The 9890-nt window shown below is 37.2% G+C and overlaps 1 protein-coding gene across 1 annotated transcript in view; it reads left to right on the forward strand.

The window, feature by feature from the left end:
- Positions 1-4866, forward strand: part of RBM44 (RNA binding motif protein 44) — a 44820-nt gene extending 39954 nt beyond the window's left edge. Inside the window, exon 16 of the mRNA XM_025404129.1 lies at positions 3914-4866. The gene's annotated coding sequence lies outside the window, so the exon portion shown is untranslated. The remainder of the gene's footprint in view (positions 1-3913) is intronic.
- Positions 4867-9890: the final 5024 nt, after the last annotated feature.

Consider the following 9890-nt stretch of genomic DNA (forward strand, 5'->3'; position numbering starts at 1 on the left):
AAGTTTGAGGGGATTAAGTACCCATTCGGTGTTTAAAAAAAAAGTTTAAGGAAATTGACTCCAATTTTGAAAGAAGTTCTAATCTGAGTAAAATGCTATCATACAGAATCTCAAGCTACAGAGAAATCTTTTGTGAATGAAAGAGTCAGTTGATGCAGCAAACTTCATCGTTGTCTTATTTTAAGAAGTTGCCACAGCCACTCCAGCCTTCAGCATGACATGAGTACATCAGAGAAAAACTGCTTGAAAAATTAAAGCCTAAAAGAACTATAAAGCAGCTGGAGGGATAAAGTTTACCTTAAGAGTGCAACAGTTAGATTCACAGCTGACTCCCACTCAATAGAAGTCACCAAATAATTCTCCAAGCCCAAAGCTCTAGACCCAGGAAAAGAGCCTTCAAAAATAAATGTAAAATAACTAATTATCATGCAAATTTTAAAAACTAAGATAATTTGTTACTTTAGAAGAAGCCCTACTCTAAAGAAAATACCAGAATGTTCTCTGGGAAAAAAGTGATTTTAAATGAAAGGTCAGAGGTACAGGAGAAATGAAGATCAACGAAGAGTAAATATGTGGTAGGTCTCAATCAATATTGGCGGTAGAAAACAAAAATAATGATTTTTATAGGTTCTAATGTAATTAAAATACATGATAATACTAATACATAAGTTGAGAGGGGATTAAGTATTCTTACTATTCTAAACACTTTGCAGTTTGGGAAGAGAGTAAGATGCTCTGTGTTGGGGGTACTCAAGACCACCCAAGCTTCATTATATGCTAGGAGGACTCACGTAACTCAGGACATAGATGTGTTCATGGCTATGATTTATTACAGCAACAAAATATGAAGCAAAATCAGCAAAGGGAAAAGGTACATAAGGTGAAGTCTGGAGGAAACAAGCTTCCAAGAGTCCTCTTCCAGTGGAATCACACAAGATGTGCTTAATTTCAATGAATTGTGACACCTATAAAATGTTGTCTACCAGGGAAACTCATTGAAGACTCAGTGCCCAAGGATTTTACTGGGGGTTGGTCATGTAGTTGCCCTCTGCCTAGCACATACTGTAGCTCCAGGCTGTCAGGGAGCAGCAATTCAGCATAAACCACACTTTGTATAGCAGTTTTAGTATAATGAGGCACTCATCACTTCTGGAAATGGTGGGAACCCCCACCCCAAAATCCCAAGTTCCTAGATACCAGCCAGGGGCCAACCTTGCAAGCAGGTCTTTCTAAGGATGGCAGTCTTAGGACTGCTACATTAATTATTTTTCTACACATATGCCAGTTGATATCAGAACAAAGAATCCATGTTGTAAATTTGGGGGCAATTACTAAAAGAACAATTTTTTGTGGGGGGGAGGTTGTTTGTTTTTGTTTTTTGTTTTTTGTTTTGAGATGGAGTCTCGCTTAGTCGCCCAGGCTGGAGTACAGTGGCACGATCTCAGCTCGCTGCAACCTCTGCCTCCCGGATTCAAGCGATTCTCCTGCCTCAGCCTCCCAAGTAGCTGAGACTACAGGCATCCACCACCACGCCCAGCTAATTTTTGTATTTTTAGTAGAGACGGGATTTCACCATGTTGGCCAGGATGGTCTTGATCTCTTGACCTCGTGATCCATCCGCCTCGGCCTCCCAAAATGCTAGGATTACAGGCATGAGCTACCGTGCCCAGGCCCTAAAAGAACCATTTTCAAAAGCATATGGAAAATGAAGTTGGACCTTTGCCTTACGCCATATCCGAAAATCAACTAAAATGAATCAACAACTTGAACATGAGTTAAAATTATAAAACTCTTAGAAGAAAACAGTGGAAAACTTTCGCAGCATTGGATTTAGCACTGATTTGGATATGGCAACAAAAGCATGGACAACAAAAGAAAAGATACATATATTAGACTTCATCAAAATCAAAAACTTGAACATCAAAGGACACTATCGAAAGAGTGAAAAGGAAGCCCATAGATTGAGAAAATATTTATAAATCATATATCTGATAAGGGGTTAATACCCAGAATAGGCTGGGGAGGAGGTGGCTCACGCCAGTAATCCCAACATTTTGGGAGGCAGAGGCAGGCAAATCACTTGAGGCCAGGAATTCAAAACCAGCCTGGGAAACATGGTAAAACCCCATCTCCACAAAAAATATGAAAATTAGCCAAGCATGATAGCACATACCTATTGTCCTAGCTACTCAGGAGGCTGAAGTGAAGGATCCCTTGAGCCTGGGAGGCAGAAGTTGCAGTGAGCTGAGATTACGCCACTGCACTCCAGCTTGGGTGATAGAGCAAGACTATCTCATAAATAAATAAAACAGGCACACAAACCAATGGAACAGAATAGAAAACTCAGAAAATAATGCACACAACAATCTGATCTTCAACAAAGTCAACAAAAACAGGCAATGGAGAAAGGACTCCCTATATTCAATAAATGGTGCTGGGAAAACTGGTTAGCCATATGCAGAAGACTGAAACTAGACCCCTTCCTTACACCATATACAAAAATCAACTCAACATGGATTAAAGACTTAAATGTACAGTCTAAGACTTATAAAAACCCTTGAAGAAAAACCTAAGAATTACCATTCTGGACAGTAGGACAATTACATTCTGGCCAAGATTTCATGATGAAGATGCCAAAAGCAATTACAAGAAAAACAAAAATTGACAAGTGGGACCTAATTAAACTAAAGAACTTGTGCACAGCAAAAGAAACGGTCAACAGAGTAAACAGATAACCCACAGAATATGAGAAAATATTTGCAAACTGTGCATCTGACAAAAGTCTAATATCCAGAATCTGTAAGGAACTTAACAGGGAAAAAAAAACCCATTAAAAAATGGGTGAAGGACGTGAACAGACATTTCTCAAAAGAATACATTCACCTGGCCAACAAGCATATGAAAAAATGCTCAGTATCACTAATCATTGGAGAAATGCAAGTCAAAACCACAAGACACCATCTTATACCAGTCAGAATGGCTATTATTAAATAAAGTCAAAAAATAACAGATGCTGACAAGGTTGTAGAGAAAAGGGAATGCCTATGCACTGTTGGTGGAAATGTAAATTAGGTCAGTCATTGTGGAAAGCAGTTTGGTAATTCCTCAAAGAATTTAAAACAGAACTACCATTCGGGCCAGCAATCCCATTGTTGAATATATGCCCAAAGAAATGTAAATCATTGTACCATAAAGATACATGCATGTGTATATTTATCACAGCACTATTCACAATAGCAGAGACATGAAATCAACCTAAATGCTCATCAGTGGTAGACTGGATAAAGAGAAGTGTATGTATACACTATGGAGTACTATGCAGCCATAAAAAAGAACGAGATGATGTGCTTTGCAGCAGTATGGATGAAGCTGGAGGCCATTATCAAGCAAACTAATGCAAAAACAGAAAATCAAATACCACGTGTTCTCATTTATAAATGGGAGCTAAACTTTGAGTACATATGGACAAAGAAGGGAACAGCAGACACTGGAGCCTACTTAAGGGTAGATGGTAGGAGGATGGTGAGGATCAAAAAACTACCTATCTGGTACCACGCTTATTAACTGGATGATGAAATAATCTATATGCTAAACCCCACAACATGTAAATTATCTATATATAATGAACCTGCACATATGCCCCTGAAACTAAAATAGAAGTTTAAAATAAAATATCTTATTTTTCTTTATCAAAATAAAATTAGAGGCATGTGAAAGAAATATTAGAGTTAAAATGATTGCTAGATACAAAGACAGTACACAAAAATTAATTGCAATTCTCACTATCCATGATGTAAGAAAAATGAAATTTGTTAAAAGATATTATAGTACCATTAAAAACAAGGGCCTAGGAATGTATTTAACAAAAGATACTCAACAATCATTGTTGATTTCTCCTTTCTTTTGATTCTAGAACTTCCTTGGATAGTGTGTCTCCTCCTTCAGAGAATGTTCTACAGCACTTAGGAAAAAGCAGTAATAACAAGATGATGTAATTAGGTTGTGTAAATGGGCTAAGCTGTTAAAATATTCTACTTCATAGCCCTCCTTTAAAATCGAGTAGCAGTTGTCTATACAATATTAAGATCTCTGTTTGTTTAAAGTTAAAATATAATTTTAATAAGTTTTAAAATTTTTTATTTCAATCTTGTTGTTTAGAACATCAAGGTGCGTATTTGGGATCTAAAGAAATGGTCTTGTCCGTTTTAAAAACCTTTATTAGTCACTTTTAAAATATACTGACCAAGAAAGAGGTTTGTTGTTATATCAATGTTTGTGAAATGATTTCCATACATAAAAAAAGGTAATTTACCTGAACTTTATCTTAAGACTCTTATATTGGATTATAGGATAACAGATAAACTGTAGAGATACATTCAGAATCATACAACATTTTGGAATGTGTATACTTTCAGGCTTCCAAGATAATTGAATTACGTCATGATACATTTCATGCATTTTTATGACTTCAGTATAAAACATTCAGGTGCGTTAGCCATTTTCGCTGGGAAGGGTAAACTTGTATGTGCTTTGGTACTTAAATTTAAATGTTCCCTATAGTGCTTGCATTCATTTTGTGAAAAGTTCTGTTGTATTGTTACAACAATTTTCAAAGGCTAATTTTATGCCTTATCTGATAGAAATATAGAATAGATGGTTCTTTAATTGCTTACTTTTTGAAAGTAATATAATATTTAAGTTGCATTTTTATTAATAGTAAGGTTAACATTTAAGTCTGCATTTTCTTTAAATGTTTTAAATGTTTATAACATTCAATGTTTAGTTGGTGTTACTTGATTAAAAATTAGCCATTTAACGTTTATATTTGATGTATTTATATTTAATAAAGGCATCTAATCTGTAGTACCACTATCAATTTAATGCTTTCTTTGGGTTCAGTGGCATTTTTTTTTCCCAGAATAACAAATATTCTTTATTTATTTTATTTTATTTATTTTAATTGCCAAATAGTAGTTGTACATATTCATGGGGCATATAGTAATGTTTTCATATATATAATGTATTGTAATCAAATCAGAGTAGTTAGCATATTTATCAATTCAAGCATTTATCATTTGTTTGTCTTGGGAACATTCAATATCCTACTTGTAGCTATTTGAAATTATATCATATGTTATTTATTATAGCCATCCTATAGTGGTACAGAACACTAGAACTCATTCCTCCTATGTAGCTGTGATTTTGTATCCTTACACAAATCTCTCCCACAAATCTCTCCCTATCTTCCCCTTCCCAGTCTTTAGTATCCTTTGTTCTACCTTTTATTTCTATGATATCAACTTTTCTTTAACTTCCACGTGAGTAAGAACATACAGTGTTTAACTTTCTGTTCCTGGCTTATTTCACTTAACATAATGTCTGCCAGTTCCATCTATTGCCACAAATGACAGGTTTCATTCTTTTTTATTCCATTGTGTATATGTACCACATTTTATGTATCCATTCATCTGTTGTTGGACATCTAGGTTAATTCCGTGTCTTGGCTGTTGTGAATAGTGCCATACCACTCTCTCTCTCTCTCTCTCTATATATATATATATATATATACACACACACACACACACACACTTATATATATATACTTTCAGTTCTAGGCTACATGTGCACAATGTGCAGGTTTGTTACATATGTATACATGTGCCATGTTGGTGTGCTGCACCCATTAACTCATCGTTTACATTGGGTATATCTCCTAATGCTATCCTTCCCCCTCTCCCCCCACCCCACCATAGGCCCCGGTGTGTGATGTTCCCCACCCTGTGTCCAAGTGTTCTCATTGTTCAGTTCCCACCTATGAGTGAGAACATGAGGTGTTTGGTTTTCTGTCCTTGCAATAGTTTACTCAGAATGATGGTTTCCAGCTTCATCCATGTCACTACAAAGGACACGAACTCATCCTTTTTTATGGCTGCATAGTATTCCATGGTGTATATGTGCCACATTTTCTTAATCCAGTCTACCATTGATGGACATTTGGGTTGGTTCCAAGTCTTTGCTATTGTGAATAGTGCTGCAATAAACATATGTGTGCATGTATCTTTATAGCAGCTTGATTTGTAATCCTTTGGGTATATGCCCAGTAATGGGATGGCTGGGTCAAATGGTGTTTCTAGTTCTAGATCCTTGAGGAATCACCACACTGTCTTCCACAATGGTTGAACTAGTTTACAGTCCCACCAACAGTGTAAAAGCGTTCCTATTTCTCCACATCCTCTCCAGCACCTGTTGTTTCCTGACTTTTTAATAATTGCCATTCTAACTGGTGTGAGATGGTATCTCATTGTGGTTTTGATTTGCACTTCTCTGATGGCCAGTGATAATAAGCATTTTTTCATGTGCCTCTTGGCCGCATAAATGTCTTCTTTTGAGAAGGGTCTGTTCATATCCTTTACCCACTTTTTGATGGGGTTGTTTGATTTTTTCTTGTAAATGTGTTTAAGTTCTATGTAGATTCTGGATATTAGCCCTTTGTCAGATGGGTAGATTGTAAAAATTTTCTCCCATTCTGTAGGTTGCCTGTTCGCTCTGATGGTAGTTTCTTTTGCTGTGCAGAAGCTCTTTAGTTTAATTAGACCCCATTTGTCAGTTTTGGCTTTTGTTGCCATTGCTTTTGGTGTTTAGTCATGAAGTCCTTGCCCATGCCTATGTCCTGAATGGTATTGCCTAGGTTTTCTTCTAGGGTTTTTATGGTTTTAGGTCTAACATTTAAGTCTTTAATCCATCTTGAATTAATTTTTGCATATGGTATAAGGAAGGAATCCAGTTTCAGCTTTCTACATATGGCTAGCCAGTTTTCCCAGCACCATTTACTAAATAGGGAATCCTTTCCCCATTTCTTGTTTTTGTCAGGTTTGTCAAAGATCAGATGGTTGTAGATGTGTGGTATTATTTCCAAGGGGTCTATTCTGTTCCATTGGTCTATATCTCTTGTTTTGGTACCAGTACTATGTTGTTTTGATTACTGTAGCCTTGTAGTATAGTTTGAAGTCAGGTAGCGTGATGCCTCCAGCTTTGTTCTTTTTACTTAGGATTGTCTTGGCAATGTGGGCTCTTTTTTGGTTCCATATGAACTTTAAAATAGTTTTTTCTAATTCTGTGAAGAAAGTCATTGGTAGCTTGATGGGCATGGCATTGAATCTATAAATTACCTTGGGCAGTATGGCCATTTTCACAATATTGGTTCTTCCTATCCATGAGCATGGAATGTTCTTCCATTTGTTTGTGTCCTCTTTTATTTCGTTGAGCAGTGATTTGTAGTTCTCCTTGAAGAGGTCCTTCACATCCCTTGTAAGTTGGATTCCTAGGTATTTTATTCTCTTTGAAGCAATTGTGAATGGGAGTTCACTCATGATTTGGCTCTCTGTCTGTTATTGGTATATAAAAATGCGTGTGATTTTTGCACATTAATTTTGTATCCTGAGACTTTGCTGAAGTTGCTTATCAGCTTAAGGAGATTTTGGGCTGAGACGATGGGGTTTTCTAAATATACAATCATATCATCTGCAAACAGGGACAATTCGACTTCCTCTTTTCCTAATTGAATACCCTTTATTTCTTTCTCTTACCTGATTGCCCTGGCCAGAACTTCCAACACTGTTGAATAGGAGTGGTGTGAGAGGGCATCCCAGTCTTATGCCAGTTTTCAAAGGGAATGCTTCCAGTTTTCGCCCATTCAGTATGATACTGGCTGTGGGTTTGTCATAAATAGCTTTTACTATTTTGAGATACATCCCATCAATACCTAGTTTATTGAGAGTTTTTAGCATGAAAAGCTGTTGAATTTTGTCAAAGGCCTTTTCTGCATCTACTGAGATAATCATGTGGTTTTTGTATTTGGTTCTGTTTATATGATGGATTACATTTATTGATTTGTGTATGTTGAACCAGCCTTGCATTCCAGGGATGAAGCCAACTTGATCGTGGTGGATAAACTTTTTGATGTGCTGCTAGATTCAGTTTGCCAGTATTTTACTGAGGATTTTTGCATTGATGTTCATCAGGGATATTGGTCTAAAATTCTCTTTTTTTGTTATGTCTCTGCCAGGCTTTGGTATCAGGATGATGTTGGCCTCATAAAAATGAATTAGGGAGGATTCTGTCTTTTTCTATTGATTGGGATAGTTTCAGAAGGAATGGTACCAGCTCCTCTTTGTACCTCTGGTAGAATTCAACTGTGAATCTGTCTGGTCCTGGACTTTTTTGGTTGGTAGGCTATTAATTATTGTCTCAATTTCATATCTTGTTATTGGTCTATTCAGTGATTCAACTTCTTCCTGGTTTAGTCTTGGAAGGGTGTATGTGTCCAGGAATTTATCCGTTTCTTCTAGATTTTCTAGTTTATTTGTGTAGAGGTGTTTGTAGTATTCTCTCATGGTAGTTTGTATTTCTGTGGGATTGGTGGTGATATCCCCTTTATCATTTTTTGTTGTGTCTATTTGATTCTTCTCTCTTTTCTTCTTTTTTTTTTTTTTTTTGAGGCAGAGTCTCGCTCTGTCACCCAGGCTGGAGTGCAGTGGCCAGATCTCGGCTCACTGCAAGCTCCACCTCCCGGGTTCACGCCATTCTCCTGCCTCAGCCTCCCGAGTAGCTGGGACTACAGGCGCCCGCCACCTCGCCCGGCTAGTTTTTTGTAATTTTTAGTAGAGACGGGGTTTCACCGTGTTAGCCAGGATGGTCTCGATCTCCTGACCTCGTGATCCACCCGTCTCGGCCTCCCAAAGTGCTGGGATTACAGGCTTGAGCCACCGCGCCCAGCCTTCTTCTTTATTAGTCTTGCTAGTGGTCTATCAATTTTGTTGATCTTTTCAAAAAACCAGCTCCTGGATTCATTGATTTTTTGAAGGGTTTTTTTTGTCTCTGTCTCCTTCAGTTCTGCTCTGATCTTAGTTATGTCTTGCCTTCTGCTAGAAGGCATTTTGAATGTGTTTGCTGTTGCTTCTCTAGTTCTTTTAATTGTGATGTTTAGGGTGTCAATTTTAGATTTTTTCTGCTTTATCTTGTGGGCATTTAGTGCTATAAATTTCCCTCTACATACTGCTTTAAATGTGTTCCAGAGATTCTGGTATGTTGTGTCTTTGTTCTCACTGGTTTCAAAGAACATCTTTATTTCTGCCTTCATTTCGTTATGTATCCAATAGTCATTCAGGAGCAACTTGTTCAGTTTCCATGTAGCTGAACAGTTTTGAGTGAGTTTCTTAATCCTGAGTTCTAGTTTGATTGCACTGTGGTCCGAGAGACAGTTTGTTATAATTTCCATTCTTTTACATTTGCTGAAGAGTGCTTTACTTCCAACTATGTGGTCAGTTTTGGAATAAATGTGATGTGGTGCTGAGAAGAATGTATATTCTGTTGATTTGGGGTGGAGAGTTCTGTAGATGTCTATTAGGTCCACTTGGTGCAGAGCTGAGTTCAATTCCTGGATATCCTTGTTAACTTTCTGTCTCGTTGATCTGTCTAATGTTGACAGTGGGGTGTTAAAGTCTCCCATTATTATTGTATGGGAGTCTCAGTCTCTTTGTAGGTCTCTAAGGACTTGCTCTATGAATCTGGGTGCTCCTGTATTGGGTACATATACATTTAGTATAGTTAGCTCTTGTTGAATTGATCCGTTTACCATTATGTAATGGCTTTCTTTGTCTCTTTTGATCTTTGATGGTTTAAAGCTGGTTTTATCAGAGACCAGGATTGCAACCCCTGCTTTTTTTTGTTGTTTTCCATTTGCTTGGTAGATCTTCCTCCATCCCTTTATTTTGAGCCTATGTGTGTCTCTGCATGTGAGATGGGTCTCCTGAATACAGCACACTGATGGGTCTTGACTCTTTATCCAATTTGCCAGTCTGTGTCTTTTAATTGGAACATTTAGCCCATTT

The sequence above is a fragment of the Theropithecus gelada genome, chromosome 12 (genome assembly GCF_003255815.1).
Source record: "Theropithecus gelada isolate Dixy chromosome 12, Tgel_1.0, whole genome shotgun sequence".
Classification (NCBI taxonomy): Eukaryota; Metazoa; Chordata; class Mammalia; order Primates; family Cercopithecidae; genus Theropithecus; species Theropithecus gelada.